Below are 23,761 nucleotides of genomic sequence, written 5' to 3'. Positions count from 1 at the left end.
ATAGATAGATAGATAGATAGATAGATAGATAGATAGATAGATAGATAATAGGCAGGCAGAGGACTTAGACTAAATGTAAAATTCAATACTTCTTGATAATGAGCACAAAATCTTGGATATTCTGTAGCCATGTCCAATTTGGGCAAATGCCCAGCTCAGACATTACTGCCTTATGGCTATCTCTTCAGGTTTTTTTCTTGTCTTCTAAACTAAGAACCCCCATACCATTTTGTGTGTGTGTGTGTGTGTGTGTATGTTTTCGTGTGTGTGTACCTACCAGATTGTCTCAGTTTACTCTTCTCTTTAAAGGTAGATTTGGTATCATGACTTGAGTACATGTTTGTCAGAACAGTGGAAACACTGCTAAATATTCCCAGGGAAGGCACTTATTAAAGGACCACTGTTTAAGACATGAGTACAAGTACAATTAAATACATTGTGGGAAAGGGGAATAGGTTTCTCTCACAAATGTATATATTTTAGTTGTACCAGATAGTCCTTTTCCTTTATTAAGTTCCTTATGTCTATCAGATTGTGCTCACCTCATGCAAATTATTATTCCATTTATATAGTTGGGTAGGGAAATACTGAGATATTCTGGTCTATTTATTTTTACCTATTAACTAGAAGTCCACATACTGTCAGATATATGAATGGCCACAGTGGTGCTGACAACACCCAAATGGCATCTGGCAGAGTTGAGTTTTTCATCTGAGCTTTATATAAGCTCAAGATATATAAATGGAATATTTCATTTCATTTCATTTCATTTCATTTCTTTGAACTTATCTTGTCTCTTTTTTTTTATGCCACTGAGATTAACTGACAGTATGTTCATACACAAATTGACACAATGTCTAGAATCCACAGAGTGCCTCTGGGGTAGGGTGAAGAGAATGCTGGTGGTCAGGGTAGGCTTGGGGAAATAGAATAAGGTAAGGAAGTGCTGGCAATGTCATGGTAGGGAGCCGAAAACTGAAATTTGAAAAACAATCTGTGGAATAAAAGAATAATTAAAACCTCATCATATCAGTGCTGAGGAAACATGAAAGTAGCCTCAGATGTAGGAATCCCTACCATGCTTATATGGTTGAAGCCAGCCTTATATCCCCTGAAAGAGTAGAACTAGGTCTTTTGATAAAAGACGCCGTTCAGCTCTTCAAGCTGAAAATTGAAGATGCCAAATATAAATACTTATGTAACACAACATTATGTAAGAAGATTTAAAAACACTGAGTGCCAGTTTTACTAATAGAATTTAGTGCATTCCTTTGAAACTGTCAAAGTCATGAATGTTGCCACTTAGCTAACTAAGCAGTGCTCATATTTCTTTACTGTATTTGTCTCTGATCCCTCCATTTGTCTGTGTACACTGCACTAGTCACTCTTAATGATATGTGAACAGCCATCAGGTTCATTTCCTAGATTCTTATCACCTCATCTGTCTCCTTCCTCCAGCTCCGCCTCAGTCTACTCAGTCAGGGTGGTTTGAATGTTCATCTCAATTTGAGGCAAAAGCACAGGATTTAAGGACACAGCCTCATGGAGACTGGTTCAGGAAGTACTCCTCAGGCCTAGAAGAGCCACTGGACCCTCAGGAGTTTCTATACAAAAAAAAAAAAAAATTCTTGTTTAGTCCTAAAACATGAGCAACTAGAGAAGTTACAGTTGGTCATCATGTTGCTTCCATGGAGGTTGAAAAGGCAGAGACAGAAAATAGGGACTGATCAGCTGTCACATTTTGTGCCTTGAATCCATTAACACTGAAGTTGATAAATTTTATATGTGAGCTTAAAAAACTTAAAAAAATAAAAAGAGTTGTGCTTGTTTAAATCAAACTTAATTGGATTTCCATTCCATAAATGAAAACCCTAAAGGATTTCAGTAGTGTTAGTATTTAACTGTTTCTGGTTCCTTTGCATTCGGATCTATCAACTGCCAAGAGGACACCTCTCTTCTTGCACTTCTTGATAGAAAATGTTACACAAATGTTCATGCCATGCTTGACCCAGATTTCTAACAAAAATGACATTGCTTTTTTATAAAATTTTTACTTAATGAATCTTATAAATTATATTTGGGTAATATTTGAATAACAAATATTAATCAAACATTAATAAAACATCTTTACTAATATTGCTGGTAATTAGTTATATGGGGTATTTTTGCCCTACCTAGATATAAATTGTTAAATAGGAGAGGAAAGAGTTCTTCTAATGCTGACCTTCCTGGGCTCTTGAACACCCAGTTCTTGTGAGGAAGACTGGCAAATTCAGAGTCTCAACCACTAAGAGCTTATGTCCTGTCGCACCATGATGTCAGAGACTGACATCTCTGGATGCTCAGGTTGGAGGCACACTTTTTTTTTAGTTTTTAATTTTTTATATTAATTACAGTTTATTCACTTTGTAGCCCAGCTGTAGTCCCCTTCCTCATCCCCTCTCGTTCCCACCGTCCCTCCCTCATCTCTTCCTATGCCCCTCTCCAAGTCCATGGATAGGGGAGTTCCTCCTCCCCTTCCCTTTGACCCTAGTTTATCAGGTCTCATCAGGACTAGCTGCACTGACACACTTCTTCAGTCACCTGTAGCCCTGTGTTTTCATCTGAGCTTTTCTGCTCAACAGCAGTGAGTAGAAGAGGTAGGATACTCCTCCTCCTGTTAGAGCTCTGAACTGCCCAGAGTACTAGGAGCTTCTGCTCCATGGTCGCAAGCACTGTAACTCTCAGACAGCTAAAAACAACACCCAGTTTCTCTTCTCCAGGCCTTTAATGCCTTATTAATTTTTTTTTTCAGTTTTGGCTGCACTTCCTACATTAAGTTTCTTTACTTTTGCTATACCTCTGCGGCTTCTGTCCTCCTCATAAATGTTCCACCTGCTTGCTGAAACATTCTAGTTTTTTTAGTTGTTCTCTGACTGCTCTTGCTGTTATCACCACTGACATTACTCTTTTAATTTACAGTGGAGATTAAAAGCAGGCAAGAAAAGGCCAGTTTACTGAGCACAGTGCTGTAACACCAAGAGGCAGCAAAGGAGAAGGTCTTTTAGCTGAGTTGAAAAGTGACTGACAAACTTGCATCTATAGACAAAAGGAGGTTTGGCAAGTAATCTGTGCTAATCACTCTGACACAGAGTGTGGCAGGCTTTCAGGCAAATAAATGACTGTGTTTGCAGCACCCATTACACAGTCCTTCATGTAAATGAAGACCACAGTTTCACCAATCACAAACACTCTAGCCTAGGTGAAAATGGGTGCAAGAGCATTTTCAGTTCATTAAAGATTATCTTGCTTACGTGGCTGCAGTCTGGGGTGACCATGATGAAAATACGTCTTTCACTGTGGTAGCAGTGGTCCTCTGCTAAGGATGCTGGAGGGTCTTCAGAGGGAATGTTAAGTGTCCTCAACAGCCAAGCTGTCATTATGGCAGTCTATGAAGGGAGTGATTAGCTGACATCTCAGTCAAGGCTACCTGGCATATGGGCAAAGACTGCCATGCAGCAAGCTCCAGACATTTTTAATCATTCCCAGTAGTCAGTGCCAGGGGGTTTACAGTGAAGACTTAGCAGCAGCTCAGCAAAAAAAAATGGACAATTCTGATCTCATTTGGCCAGGATTAATAATATTTAGCAATGTTTAACGGTATTTAGTTCTTGTTCCAATACACCAGGAACACTGGATACCTATGATCTGCTCAGTATCTGAATTTTTTATATTTTATAAAAATGTACACTTATGCAAAAGTAGATGGAATAGTCAGTTCCCATGTAGACAGTATATACTTTCAATATTGTTTGTAACTTTTTATTTTACACATTAAGCATTCTGATAATAACTCATGTATCATGTTCCATCCCCCAGTGTTGCTCAGTGTACGCTAAGAAACAGAAGATTCTTAGGCCTGTTTGCAATGCTGTTACAGTTATCTGGCAGAGGTAGTGTCTGGTCCATTATCAAATTTCTCTGTTTGCCAAAAATCAAATAAAATCAAAATGAACAGAACTTTGAAATGTTAGTTTTAATGAACTGAATTTAACTGATATTGATAATACATGCTGATACCTTCTGGGCATTTTCAATTCACTGATTTTGGAGCTCAGCAGTTAAAAGCATGCACTGGGCTTGCAGAAAGCTTGAGTTTGGTTCCCCACACACACATTTAGCAGCTTACAACTGCTTGGTAATTCTAGCTCCAGTGGTTCCTGTTCCATTTCTAGGTACCTATTCTCATGTGTACATGCACATATATGCAAGTAATTATTTTAAGTTTTGTGTATGGATGTATGCATCTCTATACAGACATGTGAGTGCCCTACAAGAAAAGAAGAACTGGCGTCAGACCCCAGAGCTGGAGGTTCAGGACCCTGGAGCTGTACATGGGTGTTGGCAACCAACCTCTAATCCTTTACAAAAGCAGAAAGTGTTCTTAACTGCAGCCCCATCTTGCCAGCCTCTGAACCAAATCCTTGAGATTTTTAATGGTGATTAAGAATACAAACTACATGGGGCACAAAATGAAGTCTTTATAAAATGCAATGCATTATTTCAGACATATTAAAGATCAGAATTTTCAGGCACCTTCCTAGGAACAATAAAACGCAACACCTTATACCTACAATACTGATAAAAACATCTTTTTACCTGGAGAGGACAGGAGCTCCAAAAGGAGAGCAACAGATCCAAAAATTCTGGACACAGGGGTCTTTTCTTAGACTGATACTCCAGCCGAGGACTACTCATGGAGATGGCCTGGAACCCCTGCACAGAGGTAGCCCATGGCATTTCAGTGTCCAAGTAGGTTCCATAGTAATGGGGACAGGGACTGTCTCTGACAAGAACAAGATTGACCTGCTCTTTGGTCACCCTCCCCCCCAACCTCCAAGAGGAGAGCAGCCTTACCAGGTCACAGAGGAAGACAATGCAGCCACTTTTGATGACTCCTGATAGACTAGTATCAGAGGGAAGGGGAGGAGGACCTCCCTTATCAGTGGACTGGGGGAGGGGCATGGGTGGGGAAGAGGGATGGAGGGTGGAGTTGGGAGGGGAGGTGGGAGGGAGCTACAGGAGGGATAGAAAGTGAATAAGCTCTAATTAATAAAAAAATGAACACCTCTTTTCTCTCCCTAAACGTTCCTTAATCAAACTTTTCTGTGATTTCTTATGCATCAAAACAAGATAAGCATATGTATACATATTTATACTTGTATTTTGAGTGTGAAGTTGACCAAATGTTTTGAATCATGCAAGAATGTTAATGTATAGTGGCGGTGAGGATGTACTTTTAGTGGAGATTTATTTTTAATGCAATCCAATTTAAGAAACATATCCCAAGTGTTGATTTTGTATCAGGAAGGAATGAGTTTGTTCTGAATTCTTACTGGTCACCACCAATCCATGTAGGCACTTTCTTGGTTGTGTGTTTGGCTGTATCAGGATTGTGATACACAAAGAATAGAGTGCCTTGTTCTTCTTCCTTGTTCACCTCCTATGGGCATTCTCAGATCCTCCTATTTTCTTCCATATCCTCCAGGGACTTGTGACCTCCAAAGCTCCCTGCCACTTTTATTTTCAGATTTTGCTGTAAAAAGACAGACTGTTCCTATTAGTCTTTTTTCCCCTCTAAGCACTGATGTGCAACTCTAGCAACACCCACTTCACCGGAATAACCTCATGGGGAAGGTTAGGGAGTTCTGAAATGGAGGAGGTCTAGATTCACTTGTGCAAGAGTAAATGTTTTTTTACCATTTCTGGAGAAGTAAAGAATTGTGCAGGGAATTCTAGAACATTCCTCTCAATACACAAAAACAGCTTGAATGACCTAGTTGAAACATAGTCTTCAGCAGTTTTAACATTAAATTGGAATATGTGCATTAGTAAGACTGGAAGTTTTGTCTGGAACAAAAGGAGAAGGAATTTCTTTTTCAATGCATGTATCACTTTGTTCATAATGTGCTATATTCTGGGAAGGTGTTTTGTTTTTTTTTTAACAGACAGACATCAACCAATATTAACATACTATGTTTCATACTATAGTTGAATGAAGGCAAAGTCAAGAGTATCCTGTGCATATTTCTTCCATCTGCACTGTTTTTCTCTGGCTCCGGGAAGTACACCTATTGACAGAATAAGCACTGCTTTGTAAATTGATCAATCATTTTGCTTTAAGTTATCGTGCCAAGACAAGTTAAAACGTGGTGAATGGCCTAAGCCCAGATAGCCTACCTAAGTGAGGAAATGTAATCCTGCTCTACCTTCTGAATTTTGTGTATATTAACTTCTTCATGGTGCCAAAGCTGAACAAACTCACAGGAATATCTTTGCTGCATAGGTATAATTCACAAAGATTCAGCAAAGAGGGTTAGAGTTTCCTCTCCCTTATTGCAACTGCTTAATCAGAGGAACTTCTTTTAGCATTATTCTTGACAAGCATATAACCCTAAGGAGAGTTGGTGTTTTCTATCTTAACATCACATCTCAACGAAAAATTTCTATGAAGAAAGCCTGTGTATTTTGAAGTCACAAGGCAAGGTGAACAAAAATGGAAGTTATAGTCAGAGAGGCGTTATGTGATAGTGAAAGTCACATGTAACAGCTGAACTCATTTATCATTCTTTTTACTCTTAGTTTGGCCCAATGCAAGACTGAAAGCCAATTTTATTTTCTCTCACCTACATTTTTATGCTTCATCTATCTACTTCCCTAGCTTCATTTTTTTTATTCATGAGACTTCTTTTTAATGTTCTTTTTTGAGTGCAATTCTTTATTATACTTTTTACAGTTTATTCATTTTTATATCCCAATTGTAGCCTCCTCCTTCATCTCTGCCTGGTCTCATTCTCTCTCCTTCTCCCCTCCCCATCCCCTGCCCCTAGTCCACTGAAAAGAGGAGTCATCCTCCCCTGCTGTCGGACCCTACTTTATCAAGTCTTAAAATATTATATTTTTCAAATTTTGTTTTGTAAATTTTGCTTATAGTATTTGGGTCTCTCTGATCAGTCAGAAAATCTGAGCTTTTCTTCTCAAAAGCTATTCAGTTTTTACAAGGTTTATCCATTATTCATTTATTCTTCTACTTATTAATTAATTTACTCTGTTAGTTTTTACTGAGAGGTGGCAAAGTTCTACATTAAGTAAAGGGATGCGGTGGTATTGGTGAATAAAACTTATCAAAGCTTGTTTTTAGAGTTTAGACTCATTGAGAAAATCAATGTGTAGTGATATTGTCACCCTAAAGTGTATGTAAATGCAAATAAAGATAACCTCAGCAAAGAAAGAAAACATGGTAAAGCCATTGGTACTTCAGAGAACCAAATCACATTTTTTGAATGGAATTGCATGACTTCTTTAAGGCTCTGCCTCTTTATTGTTAAAATAAAAACAGTGATGAACAGACTTCAAGGTGGCTCAGCTGGCAAATGCACATGCCACCAAGCTTCATGACCTAATATCTGTAACCTGCCTAATGGAAGGACAAAGTCCACCAGACAATGTTGTCTTCAACCTTCATCCACAGGGATGCTGTGGCAGGTGTGCACATATAAATTCACAGTAAATAAATAAATCTAAGTTTGAAAATGCATTGAGAAGAATTCTAATTCATGCCATCATCAGGACCGAATGTAATATTCAGAGAAAGTGCTTAGTGAACTGGCTTGAAAATAGTGCAATTGCAGTAATTAAGAGACTACTGCTGTGGTTTTGAATGTCTTATTTACATTAAGACAATAATAGATAAATCATGTTTGACCTAGAGAGTACATGTGAGGTCATTTATTTCAGGATACATAGGTTTCCTGGATTTGGAAAGCTAAAACCTCCAAGTATTTTTCAAGTATTTTATTTTTTGTCATGTATGTTCATTTTATTCTACGATCTTGATACATTTGTTGTGTCAAAACCTTTTAATTTAAAAGTTTGTGAGTTGAGAAACACTGCCAGGCCCTCTGTGAGACAGAAAGCGGAAAGAAAACCAAGAGCTATTTTTTTTTAAGCACTTTCTTGGAATTTTTCTATAATGGCCATTGTTTTTATGTCTCACTGCTCTGCCTCTTTTTTTTTTTTTTTTAATATCTCTCTCCCTTATGACCCACTTGCTGCTATAGTTTGGCAATGCTTGGGAATTCTGTGTTACTTATATTTATTCCAGTAGCAGTTGGCAATTTCTGTACCAAGTAGATAATTTTACCAAGTAACATTAGATATTCTCGATGAGATTTCTGTTTCTATGGGTCTATCCTGAGTATAAAAACAAGGGAGCTTGTTTCCTCCTTTCTAACAACCTCTTTGTTTCTTGTTGCTTTTTCTTCTGATGAGCTAAGGAAGCACCCACTATGGGAAACCAGGCTGTGGCAGCATGGATATTTTTCCTATTTCCTTAAGCTTTTCTGGGAATTCTCCTCCAATAAGCACAATCCTATTACAAACAACAAAACCTTCCTATGATTCATTAGGGAGAGTATAAACTCCACAAAACAGAAAATGTCCTATTTTATTCAGCAAAATTTGAGTTCACTCCAACTGGAATATGGGAATATTCTAGAATATGGGAAATATTCAAAGGAAGCTTAGTTAATAAAAACAGTATAAAGGAAATGAAAACAGAAGTGGAGAGATTGAGGAGGAAGTTCATTAGTACAGCCTGTACCTACTATGTATGAGTATTTAGCTTTTATCCTCAGGCACACACACACACACACACACACACACACACACACACACACACACACTGGCCGAAATTAGGCTGTGCCTATCTTTTTAGTTCTCTTGAAGCAACAGACTTTGGGGTTGGTAAGGCTGTAAATCTCAGGACACAGGCTAACTACTGTAGCATACCGTTCAAATTTTTACCCCACTTATTTGCCATCAAAATGCACTGCTGAAACTTACCTCATTCAAAATCCGTTCAGCTGATTCCTATGGAAGTTGCCTTTAAATATTCATAATATATACTTATTTTATGATTTGTATACGAAATGGCTTCAGAAAAGACTATGAAAATTGACTCTTGGTTTTCATCTAGCAGTGCTTTTGGAAAGTTATTGGCTTATAAGAATACTAACCTCATCAGTGGGTTAATCCTTTGGTTGTTTCATAGTTTGAATACAACCTAGTATCAGTGTGGCTTCAGTCAGTGAAATAGGTCTGTGAAATGGAGATCTTAACCACCACCCCCCCAGTTGTTGCTGATGCTGTTTGTTCTTATCCTTCTTTATCTTCCTCATTATCTGCTTTCTCTTCCTTTTAGTCCTCCTTCTCTTTCTTCTTCTCCTAATTCTTTTCCTCTTCTGCTTTTTACTCCTTTCCACCTCCTTCTTCTCCTTCCTTCCCTCCCATTCTTCCCTCATTTCTTCCCTCTCCCTACCCCTCTATCCTTTTCCCTCCCTTTCTTCCTCCTTCCCTCTTTCCTTCTATCCTTCCCTCACTCCCTGTGTGTATCTTCTGTCCACTATGAAATGAGCTGCTCTTCTCTGCTACACCCTGTTGTATCCACAATGTTGTATTTGATCACATGAATGTTGAAAAGCAAATAGTAAGCCTCAATCTGAAATGGCCCAAACCAAGTCTTAAAATAAACCAACAATCCTTCAAGTTGACTTGGTCACATACTTTTTTAACATTAATAAAGAAATCTACTAACAGAACATGCACAGAAACACCACAGTGGCCAGGTATCCAATATGTGTGATTTTTCTGTTTATTTATGTCACTTATTATACTAGGGTCAGATGGAAGGGGAGGAGGACCTCCTCTATCATTGGACTGGGGAAGGGGCAGGGAGAAGAAGAGGGAGAGAGGGTGGGATTCAGAGGAGATGAGGGAGGGAGCTACAGCTGGGATACAAAGTGAATAAACTGTAATTAATAAAAATTTTAAAAATTAAAAAAAGAAATATGGTAGTGTTTGGAGGAGGGAGATGGAAGTTTGAAGTGATATAATTATAATCTCAAAAATAAAGAAAATTATTTTAAAAATTCAAGAATAAACATATTTTACTATTTTCAATTGAAAAATAGTAGGAAAAAAAGAAAAAGAGAAATAAAGTGATAACAAACCACACATATGGCTTAAAGGCCATAATTTGGTGATGACCACTTTCAATGTATATTAAGTTGTGTCTCTCATTGAAGACATACAAATAATAATAGTGATCTACTGAAAATCAGAAAAAAAAAATTATTGAACTCTATCTCTACATACATTGTCAACTAAAGTGTCAAAAGAAAAATTTAAGTTATAGGAATGAAATTATGTGTTAATAGTGACAAGTGAGAATATTTTAACTAATCACATTGTAAATATTATCTAATCCACATATATATGCAATGAAAGATATAAGAAGTATTCACAACATCCTTGTTGTTCAAATCAAACACAGGCATCAACTTGTTCATTATTGACAGAATGGATAATGACAGTGGTATACTCCTATCTTGTAAACTGTCAGAATTAAAATTAATCCCCTAGTATGGGGTGTACTCATAAGAATTAATCTTCGTAATAAGACATGATATTGAGCTAAATGCATAAATCACAAAGTACATTTAGCTTTATTCCTTTTGCATTACATTAAAAATATTGTATATGCTTAGTGGTTAATTCCATGTCCTTTAATGATAAAGACAATCATAGAATGAATTATCATAAACACCTAGATAATAAGCAAGGCTCGAAGGTGATAGAGTAGAAAGAGCTCCTAGGGATAAATCCATTTCTTGGACTGGGTGTTGGTGATATAGAGCCATTTTTAATAATCATTCATTATCCAAGCAAGTAAATTATATGTCACTTTCTCTGTTTGCATTAGGTTTCACATCAGAATGATTTCATATCCATGCATATTTAATTCATTTTCTTCTCATTTATTTCATATTGTTATGTGCTGCCTGTCACACTGTTTAGATCTCTTCCAAAATTTTATTCAGGTAGTTATTTCATAAGTTTATTAAGTAGGTCTTCATTCAGTGAGATATGGATTAAAATATTGATGTTTCCTACAGCAGACAGGTCTTGGTTGGGGATTGTTAGAGACGTGGCGACCTATTTAGTAAAGACCACTGAATGATTGTGGGTATAGTGGTGATGTCACTATAGCTACAGTAATAAGTGTGACTCTTATTCTTATTTTTAAGACTGTATATAATATATATATATATATATATAATATGTTGGTTTATTTATGGCATGACTATATTGTACCATTGTATTGCAATGACTTTGAAAATTATCAATATTTCCCCACCTTCAAATAAACTTGCTTTTAGAGAACTTAACTAATATGACCAAGGCCATTAAACGAAAAAGAAATAAAGCCTGAATGCGAATCTAACTATGTCTGATTCAAAAACCTGTGCTCTTACCGCTAACCTCTATCATCTACTTGCTTTGCATTGACCAAATCTCGTGAATATAGAATTTGAACAGCTCTAAATCTAATAAATAGCTTATATTCAAGGGGTAGATTCATGCAACACTCCCTGGCTAATTTAAAGAGGTTTCTAAGCAATTATCTAATTAGTGTTATCACGTAAACAGGAAAAATGTTGCAGATACATATACCGTTGCATCATGGTCCCCATCACTGCTAGAGAAGCTTCCTGTCACCTTGCTTTGGTAAAGCCATCAACTCTCTAAGCTTCTGTGAACATCCTTCCCATCCTCATCCTCACAGATCTGTTCCTAACCCAACATACTAAGCAAAAGGGTCACATTTTTAAACTTTATGAAAATGAAATAAAACTAGATTTTGTATGGTTTTCACTACTTACTTTTGATGTGAACTGTCATTTTAAGTGGCATATTCCACATGACTTCATTCATTGTAATTGCTGGCAGATCTCAGGCTATGAATGATATACTGTTCTAAATTATAAAATGTATAAAATTCTAAATATTCTAAATTATAATATGTATATAATATTAAATATAATTCAGTGTGTCCATCTATTCTGTAACTAATGAAGGACAGTATTGCTGTCATTATTATGGCATTGCCAACAGGGATTCTGTGAATGTTTTTGCCTTGCTGTTTAGTGGTGTGTAGCTAGAATAGTATTTGTGGGAAATATTACCTGCTGTAATGTAATTTTGTAATACGTAGAAATTTTCTGAAGAAAAACATAAAGCTTTTTTTCCTATAGTTCATCTTTCCTTTCATAAAGAAGGAAAAGCATTCTTCTGTTCTGATTTTACAGCATCAGTTTGATTCTTCTGATTTTCAATGGTTTCTGTATATTTTTCCTTCTAATAAGCATGCTTATAGACTGAATGGTTTGGACATCAATTTGAAGCCATTCAAAATTATGATCCTCAATTTTACTCTATCCTTTCTTAGCTACAATTCAGTTCCCATTTCAGAATATTTTATTCTTCCTTCAATTTTAAGTATATGACTTCTCAAAGAAATATAGAGTTAATATGGGTTTTTAACTGCTGCATTTACTCTTTGTCTCCCATCTGATTCCATGTATCAAATAAGACGTAGATTTCTTCCAATATTAAATTTACAATTTGAAAATATTTTGAACTTATCATTTTCCTTTTGTGTGTTGAGTATTGAATTCTGTGTTAGAGAGCAAGGCTTCTCACAGTTTCTCACCATTATGTACAAGAAATGACACCCAGGTTTCCCTGGTTTCATTGGAACCATGATTCTCATCCCATTAGAAGAATGTTTTGAGTCAAAATTATTTCACAGTTAGTTGCCTATAAGATCTAAGTAAGCTTGTATTTTGTTATAAAATGAATAATTCACCAATAATTACCCTTTGAAGCTACTTAATACTACATATTTGGTTTAATGTATGCTCTATTTATTTATTTTGATCATAACAATAATTTTATTGAAAAATCACATGGTACTAAAGGATGATCAAATTGACATTGCTCAGGTTTGGAGTGCTTTAGACTCATGGTGATACAGGTGGCTTTTGATCCTGTTCAACACATTGATCACAGCACTGTGAGACTCTTTTATTTTTTTACACTTTATTTACTTTGTATCCCCCCTCTAGTTCCCTCCCTCCTCCCCTCCCAATCCTTCCCTTCCTTCCCCTTCACCCCACACGCCCCTCCCCAAGTCCACTGGTAGGGGAGGATTTCTTTTTCTTCCTTCTGATCCTAGTCTGTTAGGTCTCATCAGGAGTGGCTGCATTGTCTTCCTCTGTGGCCTGGTAAGGCTGCTCCACCCTCAGGGGGAGGTCATCAAAGAGCAGGCCAATCAGTTCATGTCAGAAGCAGTCCCTGTTCCCATTACTATGGAACCCACTGGGACACTGAACTGCCATGGACTACATCTGTGCAGGGGTTCTAGGTTATCTCCATGCATGGTCCTTGGTTGGAGTATGAGTCTCAGGAAATTAAATAAAGCTATAATCATACGAACTAAAAATGTCCCCTATGATAGCTCTTTGGTAGGGCCAGCCATTGCTTGGTCATTCCCTCTGCTCTATCTGCTCTATTTTTATCTCTGCACTTCTTGTAGGCAGGGTAAATTAGGGGTTGAAGTTTTTGTGGGTGTGTTGGAGTTCCCCTCTCTCTACTGGGAGGCTAGTCTAGCTAGAAGGTGTCCTTTTCAGTCTCTATGGCTTCTGCTATTAGGAGTCACTGCTTGAATCCCCCTCATATCCTCCCAGGGTCCTAGCCTGAGTTATGTCTCCAGCTCATTACAGAGATACCCCCACCCTCTCTTTCTCTTTTCTCTACCCTAAGGGAGAGGGCCAACCCTGACACTTTAAAGGATACTCTGCTAATCTTGCAGACAGGAGTCTCACAGAGTTGTTCTCTGAGGAACTCTATCCAACAGTGCTTCAAAATGGATGCTCACAGCCAAACATTGGGCCATGCTTAGGGAGTCTTTTGGAAAAGTGGGAGGTAAAAGAAAAGGACCTGGAAGTAATAGGAGCTCCACCAGAGACCAACAGAGCCAATTAACTAGGGTCCCAATGGGCTTGCTGAGAATGAAGAATCAGCTAGGGACCATGCAGGATCTGGACCTCAGCCACTACAAAGATGTAGCAGATGGAGAACTTAGACTTCATGTGGGTCCTCTAGAAAAGGAAGTGGGAACCGGATAGGGAGAGGACTCACTTGCCAGCATTTTGATCACTTCTTCTGGGGGGGGGCTGCTTTACCACCCCACAGAGAAAGAGGACATTCTCAGTCCAGATGCAACATGATGAGCTGGGGTGGATGGGAAAGGGAGCTCCCCTTGTCTGAGGAAGAGGATAGGGGGAATGAGGAGGGTGGGTGGGAGTGAGAGTAGAGGAGGGATGGTACTACAACCAAGATGTAATATGAATAAAAAAAAATTAAATTTTAGGAAAAACATTAAAAATTCAACCTAAAGGAGGAAAAATACTCCCTAAGATGCTTGGTATTTTTATTAATCATTATTTTTTTACTCACAGTTTTGCCATGTATCCCAGGCTGTCCTTGAACTTTGTATTTCTAGTGTATCAACCTGCTGAAGGCTAGATTTACACATGTATGGCACCTTACAGGATTTTTATTTTCACTTTGTTTTCTAAAAGTATTTACTAGCTATGAAAAGAGAGTAAATCTTCACTAATTGCCTACTTACACATCAGCATTTTTTGCCTTTGGCAGTTGAATTAAAATGTATCGGAGATATCATTTTTTTTGTATTTTATTTTTTTCTTATCAGTTACATTTTATTAACTCTGTACCCCAGCCCTGTCCCGATCCCTCATTCCCTCCCAGTCCCTCCCTCCCTCCCTCATCTCCACCATGCCCCTTGCCAAGTCCACTGATAGGGGGGACCTCCTCCCCATTCATCTGATCCTGTTTTATCAGGTATCTTCAGGACTGGCTGCAAAGCTCTCCTCTGTGGCCTAACAGGACTGCTCCTCCCTTGGGGGGTGGGGAGGCCAAAGAACCAGTCATTGAGTTCCTGTTAGAAATAGTCCTTGTTCCCCTCACTATGGGAAACCAATTGGTTACTGAGCTACCACAGGCTACATCTGAGCAGAGGTTCTAGGTTACATTCATACATGGTCCTTGGTTGCATGTCAGTCTCAGAAAAGACCCTGTGCCCAGATATCTTTGGTCCTTGTGGAGCTCCTATCCTTTCCTCATCAGACTAACTCCTCTTCTTTCTTATGATTCCCTGTACTCTGCCAAAGGTTTGGTCATGAGTCTTTGCTTTGAAAACACTGCTAGTTAGAGTCTTTCAAATGCGATCAGTAGACTCCTGTCATATGTTCAATGTGAATCCCATCTGTCTTTCTAAACGAGGATTGATCATCTTACCCCATGTCCGCTCTCTTGATTATCTTTTTTAGGTGTATAGATTTCATTATGTTTATCATGTCTTATAGGTCTATATAAGTGAGTATATACCATGTTTGTCTTTCTTCTTCTGGGATATTTCACTCAGGATGATCTTTTTTAGATCCCACCATTTGCCTGCAAATTTCATGATTTCCTCCTTTTTGATTGCTGAGTAGTATTCCATTGTGTAAAAATACCACAATTTCTGTACCCATTCCTCCGTTGATGGACATCTGGGTTGTTTCCAGGTTCTGGCTATTACAAATAATGCTGCTATAAACATGGTTGAGCAAATATCCCTTTTGTGTACCTGAGCAAACTTTGGGTATATACCTAGCAGTGGTATAGCTGGGTCTTGAGGAAACACTATTCCTAATTGTCTTAGAAAGCGCCAGATTGATTTCCAGAGTGGTTGTATCAGTTTACATTCCCACCAGCAGTGGAGGAGGGTTCCCCTTTCTCCACAACCTCTCCAGCATGTGTTGTCCCTTGAGTTTTTCATCTTGGCCATTCTGATGGGTGTAAGGTGATATCTCAGGGTCATTTTGATTTGCATTTCCCTGATGGCTAATGAGGATGAGCATTTCTTTAAATGTTTCTCTGCCATTCGATATTCCTCTGTCGAGAATTCTCTGTTTAGCTCTGTTCCCCATTTTTTAATTGGATTACTTTGTTTGCTGCTTTTCAGCCTCTTTAGTTCTTTGTATATACTCGATATTAGTCCTATGTCAGATAAAGGGTTAGTGAAGATTCTTTCCCAATTTGGAGGCAGGCGTTTTGTTTTGATGACTGTGTCCTTTGCTTTACAGAAGCTTTTCAGTTTCATGAGGTCTCATATATTGATTGTTGCTCTTAGAGCCTGTGCTGTTGGTGTTCTGTTCAGGAAGTTGTCTCCTGTGCCAATGAGTTCTAGGCTGTTCCCCACTTTTTCTTCTAAGAGATTTAGAGTATCTGGTTTTATGTTGAGGTCTTTGATCCACTTGGACTTTAGTTTTGTGCAGGGTGATAAATATTTTATATAAATATTTTTATATAAAATATAAATATATATAAATTATATATAAATATTTTAAGATCTATTTTCATTTTTCTGCATGTGGACATCCAGTTGGACCAGCACCATTTGTTGAAGATGCTGTCTTTTTTCCATTGAATGGTTTTGGCTTCTTTGTCAAAAATCGAGTATTCATACGTGTATGGGTTTATTTCTGGGTCTTCTATGCGGTTCCATTGATCCTCCTTTCTGTTTTTATGCCAATACCATGCAGTTTTTATTACTATTGCTCTGTAGTACAACTTGAGATTGGGGAAAGAGATAACTCCAGATGATCTGTTGTTGTACAGGATTGTTTTGTAGATTCTGGGTTTTTTGTTTCTCCATATGAAGCTGAGAATCTTTTTTTCAAGGTCTGTAAAGAATTGAGTTGGTATTTTGATGGTATTTTGCATTGAATCTGTAGATTGCTTTTGGCAGGATGGCCATTTCACAATGTTAATCCTACCAATCCATGAGCATGGGAGATCTTTCCATCTTCTGAGATCTTCTTCAATTTCTTTCTTCAGAGACTTGAAGTTTTTCTCAAACAGCTCTTTCACTTGCTTGGTTAGTGTCACCCCAAGGTACTTTATGTTATTAGTGGCTATTGTGAAGGGTGTTGTTTCCCTAATTTCTTTCTCGGCCCTTTTGTCTTTGATATACAGGAGGGCTTCTGATTTTTTTGAGTTGATTTTGTATCCTGCCACTTTGCTGAAGGTGTTTATCAGCTGGAGGAGTTCTCTGGTTGAATTTTTGGGGTAGCTCATATATACTATCATATCATCTGCGAATAGTGACACTTTGACCTCTTCCTTTCCGATTTGTATCCTCTTGTTCTCCTTTAGTTGTCTTATTGCTCTGGCTAGGACTTCAAGTACTATGTTGAAGAGGTAGGGAGAGAGTGGGCAGCCTTGTCTTGTCCCTGATTTCAGTGGGATTGACTTAAGTTTCTCTCCATTGATACAACTATCTCTTTGACAGCATAGAGACAGTGGACGTTTTGGCATGAGAACTGCAAATCAAATCAAAACGAAACAAACAATAACAACAACAACAAACAAAAATAGCCTCCTTCATCTCTTCCTGTGATTGGCCTCTGATGAAAAAATTAAATATTCTAAAATTATGAAGGTGAACATGCTTAAAATATACTTTTCTAATGCACTATTTAGCCTCTTAAGCTATAAGAAGTTATATTTCAATATTAGTTCTTGGCAGACTAACATGTAATCTGTCATCCTAAAAACATTGATAATGAACAATGAGACCCATAGCATTTGTAAAAAACAGATTGCTTTTGTAATGCTGTAATGAAGGCTTGTAGGTCCCATACAAGTAAAAGGACCATGAAATCAATAATAATAATAATAATAATAATAATAATAATAATAATAATAATTGTTAAAAATGTTAAGAAATATAGAATATACTTTGCTGCTTCTATTCATGATTATCCTATTGTTTATGTGGGTTCTGAGAAAGAGAAGGTCACATATATAAAAGTTCATCAGGAAAGAGGGAATTCTGGGTTATAAAAATTCTTACAGCAAATATCCTTAGAAGCACTCTAACCAGTGTCCTATAAAATACCCATATTCCTTTGTTATGAATGTAAGTCAAGAGATGCTTCTTAATCACCTCCTATTTTGAAAATATTCAAATTTCTTGTATACTCAATCGTGATATTTATAACTCTAAAAGCAATATTTCTGCTATCATCATTTGAAGTACTTTCTCTGTGAGAAGCCAAACATTGGTAGCAAGTGAGCTTATACATGGCTCCTTTTGGCTGGAGTCTTGGAAGAGAATACGTGTAAGATTGTCCAGGTGTTTGCAGAAGGCAGAGTCCCCTTGCGATAGGTGTTAATGTCGTTTGTGATATTTTACAGTAAGGGTACATCATCCTGAGAGAGTGTTAGTGCCACGCGCAAGGCAATAGAGCCCACCAGGCAGTTTCATGAGTAGCACATGTCCTTGAGAGGCAGAAAGAGCATATGGCTTCTGTTTACTGGTGGTATATGTGGCTCCTGACTCTAAGCCCACCAATGGAGTGTGTTCTCCCTTGAGAACTTGACACAGTAAGGCTAACAGAGAGAAGTGATCCAAGTCTGATCATGTAGAGGATGATGAAGAGATACTAAGAAGATAAGGAAAATTAAATGATGTCTCAGGAAACAAACACAGGCGATCTCCAATCCAGAAAACATTTGTACCATATAGTTACTGGTTTTAGAATCAACGAGGCTACAGTCTGTCATCAAGACCTGTCAATGAGTTTCCCTATGAGAGCTTGGACAATGTTGCCTAAATTTTCAAAGCCATTCTTCATGCTTGAAATAAGGAATGAAGAAAAGCTTCTGAAGCTGCTGTGGGGATTAAATTACATAATTCAAGTGTAAAATCCGAAGCGACATTAGCACATGCTCCCAATTCAGCATTGCTAACAATTACCATTCTGGCTGAATGCATTTGCCTGTGAGGAATTCATGATTATCCTATTGTTTATGTGAGTTCTGAGGAAGAGAAGGTCACATATGTAAAAGTTCATCTGGAAAATAAAGCCAGGAATTTAACTAAATGCAGAGGTATAGATGGGAGCGTTTCGGGGGTGCACATTGAAGGATGCTGTAGTGAGGTGCTAGAGTGTCTGCAGACAGGCATGAGGCTGTGGTAAACTCTGAGTGGAATAGAAAACTCAGTATCAACGGAAGTGAAGCACCACGACAGAGTGTGTTTCCAGGCATCATCTGGCACTGAAATAGCTAGACACCTCGTTTCCCAGATCTCCCTTGTTTTCGAAGAGTAGTAGAATATGCCCAAGGTCTCCTCTCTCAAATGCATCCTTCCCACTCAGTACAAGGTTCCAGGAATATAAATGTCTTTGCCTATGGCAGCCATAAAAAAAAATCTTTCTGTTGTGTCTTGTAGCACACACAGAACATTTGTCTAACTAACATTACTGCTCTGCCAGGTGCCACTTTGTGGACACTGATTCATCACAGTTACCTCCTCACTGAAAGGAAGGAACAGAGCATTTAGGAATCCATCTACCTTGGGAAGGGCCAATTTGGCTGTTAGAGATTTGTTTTCCTTTAGATATGACAAAGGCTAAATAAATGATCAGAGTCATTTTTCCCCATAGCAGCTCATTGTATTCATTGCTTCTCTTTTCTTTCTTTTACTCTTCTGTTATACATAACATCCTGATTGCAGTTTTCCTTCCATCCCTTCTTTCCAGTCGCTCCCTCCAACCACCCCTCTCTCCTGGATCTACTTCTCCATTTCTCTTCAGAAGCTAGCAGCTGTCTAAGAGACATCAACCAAACATGGCATGGCATAACAAGTTATAATATGCCTAGTTATACAGTAAAAAATTCAGTTCAGCTTCTGTCCTGAAACAATATCTATCATGCAAATATAAACCAGAAGTGGGAGAGCAAACACTATCAAATGCCTAGCTTTTATTTATTGTTGTTGTTGTGTGTGTGAGTATGTGTTTAATATAATGGTTGTGGCCCTGACTGGGTTGGTACTTTCATTGTACTGCTAGATATAGGCAGTTCTACACTAGGGTCCTGAATTCCTGGTTTATAGGTATAAACCGCCACATCTAAGAATGTCCATAGTGTGGTGCCATATTCCTTAAGGTGTTTTCTTCTCAAAACTAGCAGTTAATTAATGTCTATTTCTTTTAAGGGGCTTTTAATACATAAGGTTGAAAAATAAACCTTGTAAACCAGGTCATTCATTAGATCTCATACATGTTGTCACCTAATCACTACCTATAGATTTTGTTAACAAGTCTATAAAGATAAAGGAATAACATTTAGGAAAGATAAGTGCCCCTATGCCCCTGGTTTGGCTATGAATCTCAGCTTCTGGTCCCATACCCTGCTGGGTAGATTCTTTCAGAGGCCCACTGTGGTAGGTTCCTGTCCTGTTTCCTGTCTTCTCCTGCTTTCAATATCTATACTGTTTGCCCTTCTGAGTGAGAATTAAGCATCTTCCCTAGGGTCCTCCTGGTTGTATAGCATCTTTAGGTAATAAAAATAATAAACAAATGAATAAATAAATAGAAAGCTAAGTGCTTATTTGGAGGTTCTAGCAGAGGAGCTACTCTTATACCCTTGAATGAAGACCAGTCCTCCTCTGTTCAGGAAGGTCCTCCTCTTTGACTGAGCTCACAGTTTCGGGAGGGATGTACATGGAGAAGTGAGGGAGAAAGGGGATATCTGCCTAGCCAGACAGATCAACCAAATCAACCCTGGTGATCAAAGGTGTGACAGATGTCACAGCTGTACACCCTCATATCCATTCTCAAATTCATATGAAAAAAACTCAAAATCCAGATTTGCTAAAACAACCCTGTACAATAAAAGATCTTCTTGTGGTATCTTCATCCCTGATCTCAGGCTGTATTATAGTGCAACAGTAATAAAAATGGCATGGTATTGGCATAGAAACAGCCTAGTGGATCAATGGAATGGAATTGAAGATTCAGACATAAGCCCACCACCTACAGATACTTGATTTTTGACACAGGAACCAAAACGATATGAGGAAAAAAAAAGACAGTATCTTCAACAGAGGCTGTCTCTGGCATGAACTTGGTTACCTGCTCTTGGATCACCTTCCCCAGATGAGGTGGCCTTTCTTTCTAGGCAATAGTCAAAGAGGGTCCAGACAGTCCTGATGAGACCAGATACGCTAAGGTCACATAGTAGGAGAAGAGGACCTCACCTAACAGTGGCCTAGGGGATGGACATAAAGGAGGAAGAGGAAGGAAGGGTTTGACTGAAAGGAGATGGTAGACAGCCATGATAGAAAGTGAAAAATTTGTAATAAATAATAATCATTTTAAAAATTAGAAAAAAGAAAGCTAAGTGCTCTCGTAACTTATATGCAGAAAGGATTTGTGACTAAACTAGTTTTCTCTGTGATTTTCTCCTTTCATTCTGAGTTGACCTTTAATTGTTATATAGATGTTACATGGTGTCACTTAATTTATTTAACATGATAAAAAATTTCCATATCAAAATGTACATAGATAAATAGCATCTCTTTAATGTTTTAAGATGTTTTGATGAGAAGAATGGAAACACCATTCCTACTTCCTGATTTCTTCAGTAAATTCCTAATATCAATAAACCATGAGTTTATCTTTATGACAAAATACTTTAGAATTCTATTTTAATGTTGCTGTTTGATATTTTTGGTCAGATTACTAATCTCTAAATAATAATCTGTTGAGAGATTCTTTTGTCGTTGTCACTTGCATCCTATACCTACCTAACTCCTGCATCTGTAAAAATTGGAGATATCCAGGTTGTTTTGAATTTTTGTTTGTTTTTTTTTATTTAATAGCAATTTTAAGAACTAAATATCTATAGAACATCACATAAATATTAAGGCATATAACATTCGACATGATGTGGCATTTTACAATTGCTTGGATGGCTTTGCCTGTGTGGTTTTGATAGATGAGGTACCAGTTATTATAAGATTCCTTTACTCTCTAAATTGAAGAGACAAATGTCACATGAGAAACCCTCAAAGATATTAGAAAACGTCAAAATCCTTTGAAAACTTGGGGATATTGAATCCATCTTATATGGCCACATAAAAGATGAGTAGGCTTCTAAACACTGGGTTCCCATGTGTAATAAATAATCAGAATCAGAATTTAGTTCTACATTAATTCTTACTGCCTGCTATGCCAGTTCTTTATGCTGTAGGTTCATATGAACATGTGTTGCACACTTGTAGAAGACAGAAGTCAAGGTCACCAAACTTCTTCAATCACTCTCCTCCTGATCTTTTGAAAGAGAGTCACTCAATGAACCTAACACTTACTGATTGGCTTCATTGACTGAAGTCAGCCATGAGGGTTTGTGTGTCTCTGCTACCCAAGTGCTGTGTGACAGAACTCTGTGTGACCATACACAGATTTATTTTTCACCTAAATGTTGAGGTGAACTCAAGTGCTGTACCTACCAAGCTATCTCCCCACATCCCCTGTCACATTTTAATTTTCATTCATATATATATATACACACACATTATTTTAGTGACAATAAAGTTTGTTTTAAAAGGAGTTTATTTTCCCTCTTTTAAGGCCTCGATCATTTTCACAACCTCAAATTTAAGATCATTATCATGTGCTTCCAGTGTGACAGTATCTCCATGGCTTGCTGTGGTAGAATAGTTGGTTTCTGGCTGTGTCATATGGCTCTGGGTTTTGAATGGCTGAGCAACATTTAAAGAAATGCTCAATGTCATTAGTCCTCAGGGCAACACAAATCAAAACAACTCTAAGATTCCATTTCATACCCATCAGAATGGCTAAGATGAAAAACTCAAGTGACAGCACAAGCTGGTAAGGTTGTGGAGAAAGGGGAACACTCTTCCACTGCTGGTGGAAGTGAAAACTTGTACAACCACTTTGGAAATCAATCTGATAATTTCTCTGAAAATTGGGAATATCTCTCTCTTAAGACCTAGCTATACCACTCCTGGGTATATACCCAAAAGATGCTCCACCATAGAACAAGGACATTTGCTCAACTATGTTCATAGTGGCTTTATTTGCAATAGACAGAAACTAGAAACAATCTAGCTATCTCTCAACCAAAGAATTGATAAAGAATGTGGCTAGCTCTCTGTACCCTTGCGTAATCAAATGTTGGCATACTTTTTAAAAAAGTCTTTTCTTTATATTTCTCATATCTCTTTCTTTCTGCTACAGCCCAATTTCTTCCAACACCCCAACACCAGGTAGGAGAAATAAATGATTAGTGGGAGAGGGCGCACAGTTCTCCTAGCTGCTTCCTGTTGGTTAGGGTCATCGGGCTCGTAGGAGCCAGTCCAATCCTTGCTTCAGGAGATCTCCAACTTTTTATCTCATTGCATCAGCAGCAACCAGGAGTTACAGAGAGGAGGGAACCAGCAGCAGCCTCGTTCTTTCTCAGAGCTCCTCAACACTCCCTGGGCTGTGGCACTGATTCTCTCTCCAGTGTCCTAAGATTTAAACTGTCTTCAGCTGTCAAAAGCTCCTCTCAGAGCCCAAAGGTTTGCTGCTGTGGACTATCTGAATCAGTTCCACATCCCACACCTAGGATTAAAAGAAAAAAAACATGTTTATAACATCAACAATAGAAGATTATGAATGTATTCTCACAGAGTAAGTGAACTCTGCCTTCTTCCACCAGCACCATAAACCTGAACAGAGATCATTGTTATAGGCTATTTTGGTCCACATTGTACTGCGAAGTATCCAGAAGTACTGTATTTAATTCTGTGTAGAATGTAGGTAGCAGAGAGACCCTGCATTAAAACTGCAGAAGCACCTAAGCAAAACTGCTTACACTGGTACTAGGAACCATAATTATTTGCAGTGTGTGTGTGTGTGTGTGTGTGTGTGTGTGTGTGTGTGTGTGTGTG

General features: G+C 38.0%; 1 protein-coding gene and 1 long non-coding RNA gene across 2 annotated transcripts in view; one reads left to right on the top strand and one right to left on the bottom strand.

Moving 5' to 3' along the window:
- The window catches only part of Grm7 (glutamate metabotropic receptor 7), an 881,798-nt gene that overhangs the window by 539,959 nt on the left and 318,078 nt on the right, over nt 1-23,761 (top strand). The gene's annotated exons all lie outside the window — the stretch shown is intronic.
- The window catches only part of LOC129692185 (uncharacterized), a 6,449-nt gene continuing 5,088 nt past the window's right edge, over nt 22,401-23,761 (bottom strand). The window contains exon 2 of the long non-coding RNA XR_008722659.1: nt 22,401-23,432. This is a non-coding gene — a long non-coding RNA (uncharacterized LOC129692185). The remainder of the gene's footprint in view (nt 23,433-23,761) is intronic.

The sequence above is a fragment of the Psammomys obesus genome, unplaced genomic scaffold (genome assembly GCF_907164565.1).
Source record: "Psammomys obesus unplaced genomic scaffold, mPsaObe1.curated_primary_1811, whole genome shotgun sequence".
NCBI lineage: Eukaryota > Metazoa > Chordata > Mammalia > Rodentia > Muridae > Psammomys > Psammomys obesus.
Note: the sequence above shows the minus strand (reverse complement) of the source record. Positions and strands in the feature narration are given on the sequence as shown.